The sequence below is a fragment of the Pezoporus wallicus genome, unplaced genomic scaffold (genome assembly GCF_028554395.1).
Source record: "Pezoporus wallicus isolate ANWC-B61680 ecotype Strahan unplaced genomic scaffold, APGP_CSIRO_Pwel_v1 contig_5261, whole genome shotgun sequence".
Classification (NCBI taxonomy): domain Eukaryota; kingdom Metazoa; phylum Chordata; class Aves; order Psittaciformes; family Psittacidae; genus Pezoporus; species Pezoporus wallicus.
The window spans coordinates 5,255,774-5,276,427 of record NW_026642423.1 but is presented as its reverse complement, the minus strand read 5'-3'; the positions used below and the strand labels follow the sequence as shown (position 1 = coordinate 5,276,427).

At 40.3% G+C, this 20,654-nt stretch overlaps 1 long non-coding RNA gene across 1 annotated transcript in view; it reads right to left on the bottom strand.

The window, feature by feature from the left end:
• Positions 1-1,214: 1,214 nt before the first annotated feature.
• The window catches only part of LOC130610456 (uncharacterized), a 99,680-nt gene continuing 80,240 nt past the window's right edge, over positions 1,215-20,654 (bottom strand). Inside the window, exons 2-4 of the long non-coding RNA XR_008975052.1 lie at positions 3,144-3,278; positions 2,425-2,557; positions 1,215-1,345 (exon numbers count right to left, since the gene is read on the bottom strand). This is a non-coding gene — a long non-coding RNA (uncharacterized LOC130610456). The remainder of the gene's footprint in view (positions 1,346-2,424; positions 2,558-3,143; positions 3,279-20,654) is intronic.

Here is a 20,654-nt window from a genome sequence, read left to right as displayed (position 1 = left end):
AATAATTGCTCTTAACTGCTTACATCAGGTCTGAATGCGCCTAGCCCTTCTTTCTATTACATGTGGTTATTTTACACTGAAAATAAAATAAAAAGTGTGAGAAATATCACAGAGGAAGTTTAACATCCCAACAGAAACAGAAAAAGTACTTTACCAGCTAGGTAGCAAAAAAAGTCCAAGATAAAATCCCTGGATAAACATCTCCTGAAATACCACAGAAATTTGTACCCAATTCTGACCTTAGAGGTAACACCCATCTCCAAACACAGAAGAGAAAGTGCCTCAGAGGATGAAGCCTGGCTGCTTCATCAAGGGTGAACAGCAAGTCATGGATATTCAGCTAGGAAGCAAACAATTCCTTATCACATCAAAGCAAAAGGCAGAAATGCCAGCAAATCCTGTCTGCTTCGTTCAAAAGAGATTTTGTAGTATCTATGCTTGGAAACAATGAAACCTAGATAGAGTATTAGCTGTCATTAGAAAGTAAATGAAGGCATTGGGAATTAATTCTTCCACTCACAGTTCAGAAAGATTTTGGCATTCAGCATTATCTGTAAATCCCAGAAGTAGCAATCAGCAGGTAATCTGTTCAGTGTAACTAGATAGTCCCATCACATATAAGGATTTAACAAGTGCATCACCCCAGAGAGAGACCAATTACAAGATAATCAACTTCCTCCTTCCTTGACTCTGGGGAAAAATTTAATAAAATTGCAATCCAATCCTTGCCATACCACACCTTACAGAGCCCCTTTCCCAGTTACTTGAACTAACCAGAAAGATGTGAATTGGGCGTTGGTGAGAAAACGACTGTTTTGCAAAATAAACAGCACAAATATTTGACTATGGAAAATCTGTTCATTTCACTGTTTTGGTAGGAAAAAATCAAGACACCGTGTCATAGATAACAGCCAAGTAATCATCACATTTCTTTGATTAGCTGAAGGAATAAGGCTTAAGATTTTCTGAGTTTAGAGGAGTACTGACTTAAACCAGCGTCTCAGGTGAAAACTGTTGACAACCCAAGAAATATCCCCATTCTCTCAGAAAAAGCCATCCTGAACCTCAGAAACCTACAGGAAAAGTTCATTGAAATTGTCAATATAATAGAGAGAAATTCCTGTGTCAACAAACCATTTTTTTTCTATCCTGAGAATACTTTTTGTATACACTCCCTGTAAGCGTAGCTACTTCCAGCATGTACTTGTTGTACTTGGACAGAGGTCTGATGAGCTGTTTGGGCAAATACTGTGAGGAAAGGGCTCAGCTGCAAACATTTGCACCAGGGCAGAGGTCTTCTCTTCTCACGCTGCCCTTGAGCATGTTTAACATTAATCCACATTACCTGAAAAAAAAAAAATAATATCTGGGATACCCAGGAGCCAGGAGAAGAGCTGAATATTCACCTCAAATGTAAAAAAAACACAGAGAAAAACCCAACGAACAAACCTAAAAAAGCTCCAACCCTCCCAAAAACCCACATAAGAATGTCTCTAATACCACCACACATGACTGCAATACATTTGTGCCTGCAGCACTCCTCTCCAAGGGTGCTAAGGCTCAGGGTGAAAAGCTCCTGCAGCCCCACTCTTCCCACCCAGCAGCTTGCCGCCTTCTGATGAACTGCCAGGTACTTGCCAGGGCCCAGGACCTATACCTCCAACATCTCTTCCAGCACCCAGGTATGCAAACCCAGCTCCATTAGCAAGCAAAAGGACCAAAAAATACACTTCCCTTATCTCCCACCCATTTCTCCCATTGCTCTCCCTCAGTATATTTTAGCAGGGAAGTTAAAGAAGGCATAGCAGCTGAGACACTGAATGACAGCCATACAAGCACAATTCTAGAAAGGGAGTGAATAAGTAAATTGTGTTCATCCCTTGCATCCTGCAACTTCTCTGTCTGCTGCTCTTGGCCCTTTCTAATTTCTTGCTGTCTCACTCACTCCCCCTTTCTCTCTTCCTGCTTCTTTCTCTCATACTTTGGCACTGCAGCTTTAGTCTCCTTTATATTTGGGGGAGTGTATTCTTTGTTGTTCTCCTCCAAACGCACTCTACTCCCTTTTCAAATCTCTTACAAACACCTATCTTCTACAGATATTAACATCACCTCTCCTTATTATGCCAAGCTGCTCTGCTTTGCTGTGTTTTGCTTATACTGCACCTCTCTATTTTATAGAACATTTATGACACCATGTACATAATACATAACCAAGCATTTCAGCATGGAAGCAATTGCCTCTTACATTGAAGTAAATCTGGAATTGACAGTTCTAAAATGCTTATAACTGCAGGACTGTCTTTCATAGACTCACAGATTTTAAGGCCAGATGGGACCATTAGATCATCTAGTCTGAGCTCATCTGAAAACCTGCTCTGGTTCTTCCCTAATAATGGGTGTCCATGCGATGCCATCAGGACTTACCAGCACAGCATCCCAGGATCCGTATTTCAGTTGTCACTATGCACAGTGCAGCCAGCGTATCAGCTGCATGAAGCATCCTTCCAACCTCCGAACCACCGAGGCACACAGCAACTATTACCTTCCTCTGAAAATCCTACTTGCACAAAGGAAGCAGGGAGGTAAGAAGGGAATATAAAAGGGAAATTTGCCTTTTTAGCAAAAAGTCTCTGAAGTAGTTTTCAGAAAAATCACATATACCATTTTTGTCATTCCTATTGCAACACAGCTTAAATTTAAAGTACAAAAATAAATGAAAACCACAAACAGTTCCTGCACAAAGAAGCTAATTTAAATACAACAAAATAAAAGGGCCTGTGCACTACTGCCTGTGTCCACACTCCCCACCAATTACTTGCCATGTTTTATATTTCCTTAAAATTTTATTTTTCACCTTTTAGTATTATTAGTGTTGTGTATTTCCATTATCAGATAGCTCTGAAAACCTAGATAATTTATTTACACAAAGCTCTCTAGCTATATTTAAAAAGCTGGCAGAATTTCTTGCATTTGGATAACTCGGGTATATAAATAGGGTTTTGTCTTCAATAAATCCTTATGCCTTACATGTACAAAATAAAACACAGAGAAAAAGTCAAAGATCAACCAAACGCCCAGAACTTACACTGAATTAGAGAACATAGTAAATTATCTAATTCAGGCTGCATATAATGGGAATTTACTAGCAATTTATCTGTATGTCCCCATAATTTCAGTATCTCCCAAGAAGATGCAGCAATTTTCTTGTTTGCTTCCAGTCCACAGGTTTTTGTGTGTAGGTGTGTTTTAATGCTTTTCCCCATTTCTGGTGTGCATATCTGCATGAGAATATGCACAGTTATCATCTTTAAAAGGCTAACTTGAGCATCTGAGTTTTAAATGGAGTTCTCAAAGGGATAGATAATTCATACTTCATTCCTTGACTGTTAACTGGATTGGAAAAGTACAAGTAAAACCAAATTATTTTTGCCAGCTGATTTTCAGAAAAATTTACACGAGCCAATATGCAAATTTCTTAATGAAATCCATCCTGGGAATTTATTAAATTGTTCATACTGAAGAAAATTACTTGCATTTACATTGAAAAGTGAAATACTCCATCCTGACCTATATATGTGCTTGCCAAGATTCTATCTCTACTATACTCAGGGTCTTTACCATGCTATCACCATGAAGAAGAGTAATTTTTCCTCTTTTTTTTTCTTTCTTTTTTTTTTTTTTGTTAATAAAAGTTAAATAATAGGCACTGCCAATAGCCATTGTTGACCCGAGTCAAAAGTGTTTGAAATTAATTTATCCGCTTTGGATGGTGTATAAATTTCTCATTACGAGTGTCAGTGATGGACAAGAAACCATTCCAAAAAATGTATTGGGTATCATGCCAAACTCTGTAATCAAGGTCTCTTGCAGAGACTCTGGAGTATACAAAGGGTTTCACACAGTCAGGAGTGTTAGCTATGCATGCTTTCCCGTTGCCTGGGCTCAGCCAAATACTCTGTGAGAACAACACGTATATACACTTTGTTTTATTATGCCTCGCAGATGCTTTTTTGTTTTATATTTCAAGCTTTGTCAGGTCTAATGTTTGTTCCTTCTTCATCCTTCAGCCCTCACTGTTCCCCCTGCACCACCCCCCTAAATTTCAGAACAGCTTCCTAGACAGACCTGGTATCGATTACATAAACTGACTTTCTTGGAAAGTAAAAGAGGGATCGGGGGGTGGACTTGGGATTTCTTCTACTTGCAACCGAAAATGGCAGCAGTTGAACAGATCTGGTCAATGACAGTAAGAGAATAAGCCCAGCAGAAAGTGGTAATATATTGTGTTACATTTATGCCAACTTGCCAAGTCAAGTTCTTTTTCTCAAGCGCATGTACAGTTTGTTCTTGCTATCCTCAGTTAACTCTGCTTTCTGAATAGAGGAGATGGGAACCGCTCAAAGGCCACAATAGCATGTTCTACTTAAGGTTTCCTCTCCACACTAACCATTGTGGATAGCACTCTTTACAGTCAAGCGCTCTTGAATAAGAATGCTCTCATTAAGGATATGAAGCTATGTTTTCTTTACCTTGCAAGAATTCTGCAAAATGAGATTTTCCTCATTACAGGCAAAGTACCTGCTGCTAAAAAAGCAGCACAAAGTTGGCTCAATTTCCTCAAATGAATCTGAAGCTGTCTTCAAAACTAGCAGCAAAAGAGCATCAAAATGACAATATTGTACAAGAAATGCATCAGGAATGACTGATTAATCTATGTTTCTATGGGAACGTGAGAAATGACATCTTGGATCAGATGAGTGGCCTGTTTAGTCCAAGATATTCTGTCAGCTAATACCATACACTGCAACAAGCAAAGGCTTAGTGCCCTGTAAGAAACAACTATCACCAAAACCCTAGAAAACACAGGTAGGGCAGCTTGACAGCAAACATGAGTTGATGCTCTGAAGCAGGTGGCCTAAGATGTGTTTTGTAACAGCAGCATGAAGAAAAAAAAACAAAAAAAAACTTGCAAAAGCAAGTATCATTTTATTATTATTTTTTTCCATCACTGAAGCTTGGTAACACTCCCTTTCTTAAGCAGAGATTTTCAGACAGGGGTGTCTGCCAAAGGCTGGGTCATTTAATTTCAAAATTTGATCCAAATTTTCATTGGGGTTTGAGGTTGTGGGTTTTTTTTTCCTTCTCTTTGTTTTAATGAGGAACATAAAAACCACATAAATTCTTCAATATTATGCATTAGAACCACCATGATGAAGCCTCGTGTAGCAGGCAGGTTTTTTTCTTCACAAAATACTTCTTAAAAAGCAGACTATGTGAAAATTATTACCAGTCCAAGGAAGGACAAGGATGGATCTTTGATTCAGCCAGCTATTCAAAGAGTACAGCAACAAATTCTGCCAGTGCAATGTATTTATTGCAAGCAGTTTTCAAATATAATAAAAATCTGAAACTAGCAGAGAAATCCAGGTACCAAGATATTATGGGATACAGTAAAGTAAGATTAAATATGGTAAGGTAAAATAATAGTAATAACTATTTTGTCCATGGATAAAATGTGGCTGAATTAGTAGCAAAGTCATTCATTGTAATTGGGGAGGAAATTCATGAGGGAAAAAAAGACCCCAATCACAATTTGCACATTTTCCAATCAAATTTTATATTTTTTCCTCACATGGTTCTTCTCCCCAAAGGAAATCATTCCTAAAAACTGACCATTACAAGAGTTCATTCCTATGTGTTTCTGTGCCAGGAAGTAGAAAAATTATTTGTTCTCATTTTATTCACCAGATTTGAATGTTTACCCTTGTGTTCAGTCTTATGAGGCAATTTTTTTGCTGTTTGTAAAAATAACAGAAATTAAATGTGATATCTCAAAATGCATGAAAAAATGAACAGAGAAAAAATCTCTTCCTTTAGAAAAACACAGAATATTTTTACTACAAAATGTCTGTGGTCAATTCTTGCTGCTACATATGTCTCTGGCAGTCCTTATGCTTTTGTTCTTTTTCATACATTGAAGTAAAAAACAAGCCAGAAAATTCTATTAAAATGTTTTTAAAGCATGTATTTAAACCTCACAGATAAAGACATGTAAAACTGAGACTGGAGGTTATTTTCAGCAGCAACCTTAACCTCTGCAGAGACAATCTTTTAATTACACCACCATATACCATAAGAACGTATTAAACAGCGCTAAGCATTAGAATAACATAGAATAATGATAATGAAGTGGCTGGCACAGTTTGCCCATCCACATTTGCAATTAAATTAACTTTCTAGTTAAGCTAATTGTTTCTGGCATGACAATATGGAGCAGTCAGTTAAGACACAATTTCTTTAATCACGCTCTGTTTTCCTGTGTCGAACAAGAAATTGATGGAATTAGACGCTGTATTCTGTGCAATGTGGCATTTTGTGCTGGCATGAGCAAGGCAGTGCTTGCTGTGGTTCTCCGTTGAGCCCAAAAGCTCCAATTACCCTGGTTTGAGCCCCTCTGCTCTTCACCCAGAAACACAGAAAACCAGGATGATTTCCAGGGGTATTCTTGATAAGTAAAGTTCCCTTCCGGCAAGCATGAAAGCTGGAGAAGGTGGTGAGGAAATGGACAACTCACAGGAAGCCAGGAATTTATAACCCCACACTTTTACCTATCAAACTTGCTCTTTCAGGTCTCTGGCTGCTGACACTGGGTCACAGCCGCTTCCATCCTCTACTTCATGCTTGGAGTTCGTGAAAAAGCTCAGAACAGCATCCTGGTCTCAACCCTGATCATCTTAGCACTTCTAGCACCTGTGCCAATTATATAGCTCACTTTTATTATTATTATAACACCAACACAGTAACTCAGTGGGTTAGTCATTTCTAACTCCAGGGACTCTGGGTCCACAAGGTGAGTTCGATCAGGTATTAGAGCACAGGTTAACGACTAAATTTACTCAGCTAAATATTACAGCTGGAACATTAAACCTTTCCCTTTAGTCAGGAAGGAACTAGCATCTATAAAAATGGTAGTTATTAGCCACCATACAGCATCTCCAAATCTATACTACAGATACTGAGACCTGTTCTCTAGTTACCTGTGTGAGAGGCTGATGCAGTTACACAATGGCCATATTCCAGAGGGAAATAGCAGCACTGGACTATGCCATGCCTCATGTCTCACTCCACTTTTTGCATAAGCATTTTTAAGAATTCAGATATTAGCAGTTTTGCTAGGAGTAAAATACACATATTTGTTGGAAAGGAATTTGGAGTTTGACTTCAGTGTTGTCTTAAGACGGAACAGTGGTCTGATGCAATGTCTTCAATTAGAAGTGAAAATTTTTTCCAAAATTCTTTTTGCATAAATTATTCATTAAATAAAATCCACTTTATTTCTCTTTTCCACACCTATTCAATATCAAAGAAAAGGGAAGAAAGAATCCTGAAGTTTTCCTAAATTAATAACTTTTAATAAAAACACCAAAAAACTAGAAGTCTTTTTGCTCCTGCAGAGCATGAATGATTTACAGGGGAAAATAAAAAACAAAAAAACTACCTCTAAATTTTTCATTTAAGAAATATAATGTTCTCCAAACAGATCTCACCATCAGCACTTTTGGAAACAGATGAAGGGTCAACCAGTAATTAGAGGGCCACTTGAGAACTTCAGTTACGTTCACCCAAGAATTCAACCTAAATGCCATACAGCTGCTGCCCACCTGTTCCTGCAGTGTGCGTATGCACCTCAGTAGCCTTCATCCATACACCTGTAAGAAAGCATCACAGTGGGATTGACCAAAACTTGCTGAAATCATTGAGTAAAAGAACTGTTTTTCATTTGTACTAAATACAAATAAACATTAAGCTCATTTATGGAGCAAAATAATCAAAACAATGGAAGAACAACCAAAGCATAAACATATGGGAAGTCTGGAATGAAAATAAGCCCTGGAGCCTAGACGTTTAGGACCTTGATTGGTAGCAGAATGGTTGTTTTGGATGTTTGCAGGAGAATCTCCAATCAAAAGCCAAAAGGAAGCATCAAAAAGAGCCACAAAAGCATCAACAGCATGACTTTTAGATAAATCTTACGGAAGCTATTGAGCCAAGTGTTGACTGAAATAGACTAGGAATTGCAAGCAAGGGAATTATCGCCTGTTTGACTCTACTTACAGATTCAGAAACCAGGACTTTGTAAATAAACAGGATTGCATCAAAGATAAATGAATCAATCATCAATTGCTCTTCTTCAAACTCTGGGCTACCTGTAACAGGGTTAAAGACAGAAAACCCCCACGTTCTGGTTTCCAGGAACAAACCCCGTGAGCTGGTATCTCTCCTGTATCAGGGCAGAACAAAAGGCAGTACACCGTTCAAACATGTAAAGAACAGGAGGAGTTAAAACACCACCCGAAAACGTTCTGGTAAAGAATAACCCTTATTAGAAAGCCAGTGGCAAAATGCCCAAAGAGACTAGGAGGCGCAGCTGCAACAGTTGTGGTTTGAAATAACATTGGAAAGGTCTACAAAAGCTTTGACCAACCTGAAGGTTGCTATCTGATAAACTGCATAAAGGGCTCAGAGAACTGAAAAGTGTCCTACAGAATGAAAATGAATCAGTATCAACAACTGTGATGCTCTCAAAGAAAGGGAGAAAAAAAAACCAAAATAAAATAAAAGAAACAACCCACCTCCATTTGAATTGGGTGGGAACAAATCCTTTCCCTGATATACTCAAATATCAGTAAGGACCTCAAGGGCAAATTGGCTACAAACCAGTTTACAGACACCCAGGTAAGAGCCAGAAATAAAGATCAGCAAAAGACAAAAAGATATTGTACTGACTGTAGAATTTACTACAGATCCTGAACTTTTTTCACAGCTGCATACCACAATAGGAAACAGCTGTGAAAAACAGAAGAAGATGCTAACAATTTGCCAAGATCTCTAAAGTGTAGCTCTCTATCTCAAATTCAGCTTGGCAATTCTAATACGGTTCATGTTATTATTTTGCTTTGTGGAAGGAGGGACGATCAATCTAAGTTTATAATCAAAAGAAATTGGCAAAAATGAAGAAACGCAGTTGAGGTCATTATTGATCCTGGAGGAAAAAATGCTTTTATACAAATACAGGGATAGTAAGAAAAGAGCATTGTGTATTCCAAACCAGAAGCCGGACACCAAGATGCAGTGCAGGGAGGAGCGGGGCACCAAGATGAAACAAATCAGAAGGCTCACACACCAGCAGGTGGAACCTGCCTACCAGTAGGCTCTGCAGGGAGCTAAATAGTTAGTTAATTAAATAAATTAATAATAAAAAGGTAAAAAAAAAAAAAAAAGGCGGCTATTTTGAGTGTAGTAAGAAATTATGTGAAATGCACAACAATCATGAAGACTGAGTCAGAATTTAGTTAGGACACTGAGAAGAAAGGCAGGGGAATAGGTGATTCAACAGCACAGATCTCTTTTGCAGTGGCCAAGTCCCTCCTTTAGGGGCAGAAACACCACTAGAAATTCGAGGCAGTGTCAGCTTTCCAGCAAATGAAAGATGAAGAGTGTTCTAAACTTGCTTTGAGACCCCCTATCTCTGGAACTTGTGGCTGCTGATGTTGTTCTGGATCTGAAATAAGAGTCAATCTCTATCTATTTGCTGAATGCTTCTGACAATAGTCAGAAGGAGATGAGGAAAGTGGGACCAGGGTGGTAAAATGTGGACCTGATAAATTAATACAAACTATAGGAAGATTAGGGGTAGCATATGAACGCTTATGAAATTTATTAGCTTTTAATCTGACACCCTACCAAACATTCAAAGAGAAGCAAGAAAATGGTTTTGAGACTGTTTGGTTAGAAATTACTTTCTCTCTCTGACAAATACGTAAATTGTACTTTACTGCTTCTACGTAAGAGTGATGCTGGTGAAATGGGTTACCTAAACTAAACAGCATTTTTCTTTTCAGCAGGGAAGCAGTAAAGAAGTCTTATATGCCATGGAAGAAACATGTCAGGAACATAGAACAGACCCTTCAGCCAGACTGCCAACTGAGTCCAGTTAAGGAAAAAAGACGACAGCATCAGATTATAGAAAACAACACAAGTCATCTAGTGTGTGCTTTTCTACTACTGTAAGCAGTATCCTAGATTCTGGTGAAAGCTTTGTCTGGTTTACTACCCTGAATCTTAAAAGTGTAGCTATTGGCAAGTGGAAGTGGATCCGGGAGGAGAAAAAAGCTTTCACATTAGGACAAGGACTGTGGCAATTTAAAATAATGGCTTTTGACTAGTGAAATACATCAGCTACATTTAAAAGTCTAACGGAGAGGGTATTACATGGCATGCCTCTCTCAGCCTGTTTGTTATACCTAGATGATATCCTGGTGCATGCTAAAGTGCTGGAACAAGAACTGATACATTTACAAATGGCTTGTAATTAGCTTAAGGCTGCTAGTCTGAAACTCTCTCAAAAGAAAGCTAAGAGTTTATTTCAAAAAGAGGTAATTTACCTAGGGCAAAACCAGCAAGGAAGGGAGAAAGATTTCCTTGGACAATGAGAAGCTGCCAAGAGCTTGCCAGTTGCCCCCACGCATAGATATGCACCAGCTGTGGAAAGACTTTCTTTTTTTCAGGACTACCAGCATATTTTTCAGATGTGCAAAACCACGGAGTTGATAAGAGAAACTATCCCAGTAGTCAGCCAGTATAAAGTTAACATTTCCAGACTTGAAAAGGGCTCTTGCAATTGCTTCTGCTACCTGCACCTTGAGCTTCTTCATGCTATTCACTCATTATTAGTGGTTGGAGGCAGGTACAACTGCACACAAAACTTGGAAAGAAGGCAGACTACTGAGAAAGAAAAAAGTGCAAATTTCTTGAAGGCATTTATTCCTCCCTCCACAAGAAGATGCCACAGCAAAACATTTTCCCCACTCTGGGTCTGCAAGGCAGTTTCTGGTCAGCATAGAAGAAGCTTTCACAAAATGGTTCTCTTTGTGGGAATCTGAAGATAACTAGAAAACCAGCAATGCATGGTTTCATAATCACACTGGTTATTAAATCAGTCTTCTGATGCCTGGTCAAGTGCATCATTAAAGTTAATAATCACTGGGGAAACTGTCATCTACCCTTTTTCCATGATTTTCAGAAGCATAAATGCTCCTACTTCATTCACTGAAAGAAGATTTGTCAGCTTCCCAAGAAGAGGATCTCAGTACTTATGACATAACGTATGACATAAACCCAAATGGGTAAATGTAGCCCTTGGGAGACAAACCCCTCAAAATACCTCTCCGAGTCAGAAGATGAACTATAGCACAGGCAATGAAAACACAAGTAGGAAAGAATGCCCAGGACAAACCCCATGTATAAGGAGTGGTTTTGTCTGCAGTAGTGGCCATAATCAGATGCTAGAGATGAGGAACAGAGCAATCCTGTTTATGCTATTTCCCACTCATACCCTCTCAGCTTCCAACTGTTTTCAGCTCTGAGACTTGCTGACCCATACATAATTTACATGCAATTAGTAATTCTCATTGATTTTGTCTTTCACAAACTTAAATGTGTAAATAAGTCACATCCATAATGCACTTTGGCAGTGAGTTCCACTGGTCTACCACCCACTTTGTGAAGACATTCAATGATTTGGAACATCCTTGTCCTCTTTTGAAATTTTTAGCTTCCTGTCCTACAGAAATGTTCAGAAGTGAAAGGTTCAAAATGAGAAGTGCATTCAAGGTGATCCTTGATGTTCTTTTTGTTGTCCTCAATGCTTTCCCTGGCAACTATTACTGGTTTTTTAATCATTGAGGAGCACCGAAGATTTCACAGAGCTGTCACATTTCCATTGCTCCTTCATTGTAACAGTCAGCTTAGATCCTAGACCCTGCAATTAGGTTATGGGGAGACTTTGTGGGACTTTTTTGCATGCTTTTTTTGCATAACATGCACTGGTGTCACAAGGTGATGAATGTCATGCAGATGTATGACAATGTGCTATCAGAGAGCATTGATCTCTTATCCTTAAGCAAAGATAAAGCTGCTAACCAATATTTGCAGCTGATTATCAGCCTCCTTGTTTTCTTCTTCAATCTGATCTTTTTTTTTCTTTCATCAAATAGATCTCAGTGTACCCATCTCTCTCCCAGCTATTTCTTCATTTTGGAGCTCTTTCTGTTATCAAGAGTTTCTTATTTGCTGCCTTACAGCTAACCAGTTCAGTCCCAGTTTTTCCCCAATCCTACTCCATTTCTAGTTTACTCATATCCCTTCTGATTTTTTCCAAGTTTCTGTCTGCCAAGCATCTGCACTGGGTGGTTTCTCTTTCAGCAGCACATTAAAGGAAAAATCAAAACTCCTTCTCTGCTCTAGCATTTGGTACCTGCCTGCCTTAGACCAACTGTGATCACCATGGGTCAGTATGGCTTTGCTTTTGCAGCTTTAATCTTGGAAGTGTCTCAGTGAAACCACAGGAGACAGCTACTCAAGAGATTACAAAGAAGGACAGATGTTCATCAGGACAAAAAAAAAGGCCTGAAACAAGGGAGGTCCTTTCTTTCACTCTTCGGGGGAAAAAATAATTACTGGCCCAAACTCAACCCAAAGCTAAACATGCATTGGTAACACAGGCTTATTCAGGGAAAGTTGTGCTTTTCTAAGAAAAAACACATTTGCTTTTCTCAAGACTAAAACAACCTCTCTTTCCATGTTGTGAAACTTGGGGCATATTTGGCAACTTCAATGCTCTTTAGGTTGGCAGTAATTTATGGAGGAAAAAAAACAACAACTATATATTACAGATAGCAAAACTGAGTCAGAGCTTGGAAGAGAGGCTTGACCAGTGCCACATCAGACGTTGACAACAGAGATGAGAACAGAATATGTATTTTCCAAGCTTCAATCAAAAGGCACCGTAGATCCCAGAACAGTGTCATTGCCTATACATATGCAACACTGAACAATGAATGATGCTGAATGCTCAGTGCACCTGCCAGTGTATGCAAGTCTTGAAACACAGAATGGGAAAATCAATACACTGAGAGTTTAAAATGTAAGAAGAAAAGAGTATGGATCCAGAGAAGTGAATTCTAGTTAACACAGCTGACAAACTGGAATGCAGCAATACAGTATACATGTGAGAACTCTTTCACAAGGTCTGCTGAAAAGAGCATACAGAGTAATAAATTCATGCTCAGCTTTCTCACAACAGGAAAAAATGTTAGAAAAAAAGCATCCTCCTGAAATCCAGCTACTTGGGTTTTCTGCCTCGAGTGTGATCATGCTCCTTTTGATAAACTCTGACCAGAAGTAGCACTACATGCAGCAAACCAGAAAGCTTTTCAAAATCCAGACCCCGCCTGAATGTTGTGCTTCAGTCAGAGGTGTAAAAACACCCAAGGACATAATTTAACTAATGTAAGCACTTCAGGACTCCAACTGAAATGGCTTGGAGTGGTGTATTCAGTTGTTTAAGTTTTTTTGAGGGTTTTTTTGGTTGTTTTTTTTTTTTGTCACAGGCAAGATATATGTTTACATGGCAGACTTAATTGCTGTTTTCAGAGGACTAATGCTGTGTAAAATCATAGTCATCAATACAGCCATTTATTTTGACTATAATTAACAAATCAAGTCACAGCACGTTTTACTTATTTGCCAATCTGTTGAATATTCACACTGGCCCCAAGTCGCCTATTCATTTAGCAGTAAACATGTAGCCTAGCAACTGACTGTCAATATCAACAGTAGCTGATGAAGTTGTTAATCTCTGGAAGACTGACAGGTTAAGCCAAATTCTCCTATGCAAAACTCTTATTGTCCAAGCCTTAACATTAGCCCACAAGGATATCTATGTTCAAAAGATACCACATCTCCTTCTACTATTAAAATTAAATGAAGTGTGTTAGAGGCAGGAAAAGGCTATGTGCTCTGCTTGCCATGCATGTTTTGCATGCACCACAGCATCCAGCATTGTGTTTGCAGGATGTATTGACCATTGCTAATTTCCAAAGACAATTGAAGACACTTTTGCATCTGTTCATCATCCCGGAATAAACTATCATATAAGTGCATGCTGTGCACCAGAATATTGATGAGGTCAGGAGAAACACAGATATCTCCTTTGCTATGCAAATCTCCACGGGAACTGCAAAAGAGAAAGCGTGTAGGTATGGATAAAGAGCTTTAATATGGAGTATTGAGAATCAAAATCCAAGTAAAGGAATTTAAAAGGAGTATGAGCAGTTTGACTGTAATAACAAAAGAATGTGATTTAGCCCACAGTAAAACTCAGTACACCAGGACTGAGCTAAACAGTTTTCTAATCATTTAGTTGTACAGCTCACAAGTTCCACCAACACAGTACATGAAAGATGCGAACAGACAGACTAATTATCTGCAAATATACAGTGAGGTGTTTCAGAACAGCAGGAAAAACCTATTGTTTTGCAGTGTTTGTTCCAGGCCTGAGCTGGATCAAACTGCCTGCCGAAAGTACTTTCTAACTCACTTTGATATTGACAGCCATGCCAGTTGTAGCAGAAATTCCTGATGTAATGTCCTAAAACAACTGCAATACCACAGTGATTTCATCCCTTCCCAAATATTTACAGAAGAGGGATGGTTGTCATTAGCAGAGCAGTTGTGGAATTGTATGACTGGGAAGACTGTCCACAGGACTTCTCGCTCCAAAACAGAATCAGCTATATGTTGTGTTATTCCTGTTTTTAAAACCCTCCAGCCACAAAGGTGACAATCTGTTCTAGGACTTCTAGCACTGCATCAGCTACTAAGGAGAAAAAAATGACTGCTACTGCTGAACCCAGGACAATGAATTACCAGAAAACTCTTTTTTTTTTCCTAATGTCCAATTTTTCCTAACAACCATTTCATCCCATTTCATCTTACACAAAATGAAACTTATTCCTTCCATTCAGCTCCATCCTTTTACATAGAATCATAGAATCGTTAGGGTTGAAAAGGACCTTAAGATTATCTAGTTCCAACCCCCTCCTGTGGGCAGGGACACCTTACGCTAAATCATATCACCCAAGGCCTTGTCCAACCTGGCCTTGAACACTGCCAGGGATGGAACATTCACAACCTCCCTGGGCAACCCATTCCAGTGCCTCACCACCCTAACAGGAAAGAATTTCCTTCTTATATCCAACCTGAACTTCCCCTGTTTAAGTTTTAACCTGTTACGCCTTGTCCTGTTACTACAGTCCCTAATGAAGAGTCCATCCCCAGCATCCCTATAGGCCCCCTCCAGATACTGGAAGGCTGCTATGAGGTCTCCATGAAGCCTTCTCTTCTCCAGGCTGAACAGCCCCAACTTTCTCAGCCTATCTTCATACCGGAGGTTCTCCAGTCCCTGATCATCCTCATGGCCCTTCTCTGGACTTGTTCCAACAGTTCCATGTCCTTTTTATGTTGAGGACACCAGAACTGCACACAATACACCAGGTGAGGTCTCATAAGAGCAGAGTAGAGGGGCAGGATCACCTCCTTTGACCTGCTGGTCACGCTCCTTTTGATGCAGCCCAGGATACGGTTGGCTTTCTGGGCTGCAAGCGCACACTGAAGCTGGCTCATGTTCATTTTCTCATCGACCAGCACCCCCAAGTCCTTCTCCACAGGGCTGCTCTGAATCTCTTCTCTGCCCAACCTGTAGCTGTGCCTGGGATTGCTCCGACCCAGGTGTACTCCTTTTAGGACCCCACAACAGTCTTCCTTGACACTGAACAGCATCCATCCATGTAATCCCTCCATGATGTCCATAACATCTTGACTGGACATGGTGATCATGTCCATCGCTCTTGTCTGGATTGTCTCTTAAGTGGTCAACATCTCTCTAGAAAGACAAGAGTACTCCCAAAGTGAACATTATTTTGGGAAGACGTTCACAGAATCATAGAATGGTTTGGTCTGGATAGGATATTCAAGGTCATCTAGTTCAACCCCCCCTGCCACAGGGAGGAAACACCTTCCATCAGACCAGGTTGCTCAAAGCCATGTCCAACCTGTGCCAGTGCCCCACCACTCTCAGAATAAAGAATTTCTTCCTAATGTGTAATGTAAATCTATCCTCTTGCACTTTAAAGCCATTCTCCCTTGTGCTATGCCTACATGTCCTCTTAAAAAAGTCCTTTTTCATCTTTCTTATAGGCCCCTTTAGGCACTGGAAGGCTGCTCTAAGGTCTCCCCAGATCCTTTTCTTCTCCAGGCTGAACAAGCCCAACTCTCTCATCTTGTCTCTATAGAAGAAGTATTCCAACCCTCTGATCATTTTCGTGGCCTCCTCTAGGCTTGCTCTAACAGGTCCATGTCCTTCTTATATTGGGCCCCAGAGCTGAACGCAGTGCTGTAGGTGAGGTCGCATGAGAGCCTAGTAGAGGAGGAAATCACATCCCTCAACCTGCTGGTCATGCTTGTTTTGGTGCAGCCCAGTATATGGTTGGCTTTCTGGGCTGCAAGCGTACATTGCCAGGTCATGCAGAGTTTCTTGACAACCAACAACCCCAAGTCCTCCTCAGGGCTGGTCTCAATCCAGACTCATTGAGTACATCTCAGCATTCTCCATGTCCTGGGTAACCAGGTCTCCTTTTTCCTTCTAGAGAGGGCCCACATTTTCCCTTGTCTTTATCACCAATGCATCTATAGAAGTTTTTCTTGTTGCCCTTGACATCCCTGTCCAGATTTAATTCTACCAGGGTTTTAGCTTTCCTAACCAGATAGCTGGCTGCTTAGACAATTTCTCTGTATTCCTCTGAGGCTACCTGTTCTTGCTCCCAACCTCTGTAGGCTTCCTTCTTGTGTTAGAGTTTCTCTAGGAGGTCCTTGTTCATCCATGCAGGTTTCCTGGAAGTTTTGCCTGACTTCCTCTTTGTCAGGGTGCAACACTGGAGCTTGCAGGAGGTGATATTTGAATATTTACCAGCTTTCTTCAGCCCCATTTCCCTCCAGGGCTTTATGCCATGGAACCCTACCAAGCAGATACCTGCAGAAGTCAAAGCCTGTTCTCCTGAAGTTGAGGGTAGTGAGCTTGCTGTGCACATTCTCCACCTCCCTAAGGGTTTTGAACTGCACCAGGGTCACTGCAGCCAGGGGTGCCTTCAAGCTTCACATTCCCCAGCAGCCCCTCCTCTTTAGTGAGAACAAGGTTCAGCATAGTACCCATCTTCCTTGGCTCCTCTATCACTTAGAAAAGGAGGTCACCATCAGTGCATTCCAGGAACCTCCTGGATTGCCTATGCCATGCTGTGTTGTCCTTCCAACAGCAGTCACCCATTCACAAGCCCATGAGGACCAAGGCTCGTGAGTGTGAGTCTACTCCTATGTGTCTATAGAGGGACTCTCTCAGGCTTCCTGATCAGGCTGCCTGTAACAAATCCCCATTGTAAATTCATCCCTGCCCTCCCTTTTAGACTGATCCACCAGCTCCTCATCCATCCCAGTGGGACCCCCATGCATTCCATCTGGTCACTGAGACACCCTATCTTCATTGCCCCTGCCCATCCTACCTAAGGAGCCTGCATCCTTTTATTCCAGCACTCCAGTCATTGGAACCATCCCACCATGTCTCCGTGATGAGAATAAGATCATAACCCTGCTTGTATGAGTACATCTCTAACTTCTCTTGTTTATTCCCTGAGCTACATACTTTTGATTAGAGGCATTTAAGTTGGGCCCCCAGTGAAGACAACTTACTGGCTGGAACTCCTTTGTGTTGCTCTCCAGGTGCTTTCCTGCTGACTTGCAATCCTTCTGCAGGCTTTGGACATCTCTCACTGGCACTAAACTGGTATGAGTGGGATGGATTGAGGCTCCCCTCCCTCAGCAACTTCAGTTTATAGCCTTTCAGTTTAAAGCCTAGCCCGTTGCTAGTACTAGGCATAGCAGAGGAGTTGTTCACACATCTTCCAGATTATAGTGCCGTTTATACATTCCATGATGATATTTGCCATTTTTGCAACAGCATGATCAGTTTGTAATCTACTATAATCCCCAGAGATTTTTCTGAAGAACTGCTGCCTAAACAGTTGTTCCCCATCTTGTATTCCTGCAGTTTATTTCTGCTGAACTTCCAATACTCTGTACTCATTTTATTGAGTTTCAGCCTATTCTTCCAGACCCTTTTCTCCATTTCTCAAGGCCATTCTGACCCCAGAAAGCTTTGCACTCTCTTTCACTTTGAATCTTCTGTAAATTAAACATCACTCAGGTCATGGTGTGATGGGAGCTGGGCACTGCTCTACAGAACACCGCGCAACACATCTTTCTGTTCTGATACTCCTTCATCCTCCTGAAAGTTATCCTCCAAACCTGTTTCTTCCAGTTAGTTTTGTCCCTACCTAACAGCATTTTTATCCAGCCCTTGATTCAGAGAATGTCATGTAAGCCAACTTTAAAGATCTCGCTATACTCAAGAGACATGATGTCAGCTGTTTCTTCCCTTTCCATGAAGTCTGTTACCCTGCTGCACAAGGAAATTCAAGCGGTTTGACAATTCGTTCTTGACAAATTCGTGCTGGCAGCTATTCATTTTCTTGTTATCCTTCATCTGCTTTCAAATGTTTGGTTTAATTTCTTTTTTCTTTTTTTTTTTTCCAGAATTTTTCTGTGGACTGACGTTAAAACTGATTGGTCTGTAATTCACTCTTTTTTTTCCCCCTTTTTCAAAATGAAAGACACTATGTTTGCTCTTTTTCCAGCCTCTGGTACCTCATCTATCTCACATGAGCTCTCAAAGATAACACTAATGGCTTGAAGACTGCTTTAGGCAAACCCTTAGTTATCCTAGCATTAAATCCATCACAACCAGTCAATTTGAAAAAATCTAGTTTCTCTGTAACTCCTTAAGTTGGTCTTTTCTACTTTTTGGCTAATATATTCTCCCTTTTCTGTTGTTTTTTATAGTTCTACTAATATGAAAACAATGAACTTTAGTTAATGAAATGAATGCTAAAAAAAAAAAAAAAAAGGATTCTTCAGAGTCTTCATTAAGCAGCCTGTTTTCTTCTGTAAGCAAAGAGTAATCCTTATCTGGATTGTCCTCTTATTAATATATGTTGAGAGTGATTCCTTCGCACTTCAGCAGCTCTAACTAGTTGCATCTCTTATAATGCCTGGACCTTCCTGATTTCATCCCTACACGCTTATACCATTTTTTGGTACTCAATCTTCTAATGTGTTTCCACTTCAATGTGTTTTCTTCTTGTCACTTGTGCAGAGCCCACTCTTTAGCCAAGTTAAATTTCATACTGAGTTTTTCTGTGCCCGTACAATAACACCATGTCTTTGAGGATCCGGTAGTTAATTCACCTTTACTTTCAAGTATTATATTTGCCTCTGGGGACATCTTAGCTATCATTCTCTCAAGTCCATTTTGTTACATTGTTGTTCCTCCTCCATCTCTTTGCAAAGATTGTGAAATCTCATTTCATGCTCAATTTAACCCAACTTGCCTGCTGCCTTTGTACTCTCAGGTACTTTTCATTCTCTGAAATCTAAAGTATAAAAAAGCCTTTCCTCTGCATCCATTTCTCCATTCCATAAAGCAAAATACAGATCAAAACTAAAACCCAATACCTTGCTAGTACTTGCTGAACCATCCTTTTCCCACTGGTTTCGTTGTTTTTTTTTTTCCCCAGGAGATGCCTGCACATAGTTAAAATTTCAGATGAACATGAAATTCTCATTAATTTCAGAAAAATCCTAGCCCATCCAATGTTCCTGGCTTTGCAATAGATCATAGCCCACTTAATTCCTACACATTTTCATCAGACCTCTCTCTCACCTCTCACAGTCTGGGCCTCAGGATATGTCCTCACCTTTCCTTTATATTCTCTCTTCAGACGTTTGTTGAGCCCCCTTCTCCTTCATACCCCCCCCCCCCCCTTCATTAGGCTACAGTAGCAAATTCAAGACACTTATTAAAAAGTTCGTAAACTTTAAACTTTAATTCGTTCTCACATAGCAGATGCTTCCCCACCTGCCCTCCCTGGCCCCAGCAACTGCAAGGGTTACAAAGCAGGTCACACTTCATACTATTTCTTGCAAAACTGCCCCAGTCAGGAATCCAATAGGTCTCCATCTTGAACAGAGGGGACAAGTTGTGGTCCTTGTCAGGGCACAGTCAAGCATTTGTCTGTCACCTTGGCTTGAGACTAAGACACAATTTATTTCGCTGGGTTGAGCTCCTGCCAGCATTTTTAGATTTATGTTCCAAACATCCTTCAAGACATAAATGGAGCATCTGAACTAGGTGGTGGAGGAAATGCAAAGGTTGGTGTCGACTTTGCACCTAGCACATCCCACGCAGTGTTCTTCAGTAATCCCCTGCTAACGCAATGTGTGTCAGTGGAACAGCCTGAAGCCTTACAGGACCCCACACAAGTGAACCTCTGGGAAGGAAAGCGGTTGCCTAACATGACTCTGGATATTTCCTCAAAGAGATTTAGACTGAAACCACCAAAGTACATTCCATTCCCCCTGCCAGACAAGAGGCAGTCCAACCGTTTACTCTTTCCCAGCACTGCTGCCTGCTCTGCCTTTGCCTCAATATAGAACAGGGCAGAGTTTGCATCTTTGTCTTATTGCATCCCATCTCATGTGAACCAGTTAGCTGCAAAAAAGTCCAAGCTCCAGAAACATGCACAAATTTTTAATTTCCATTTTATTTCAACTTAAATTTATGCATACTTCCCTGGTTTAAAAGTTTT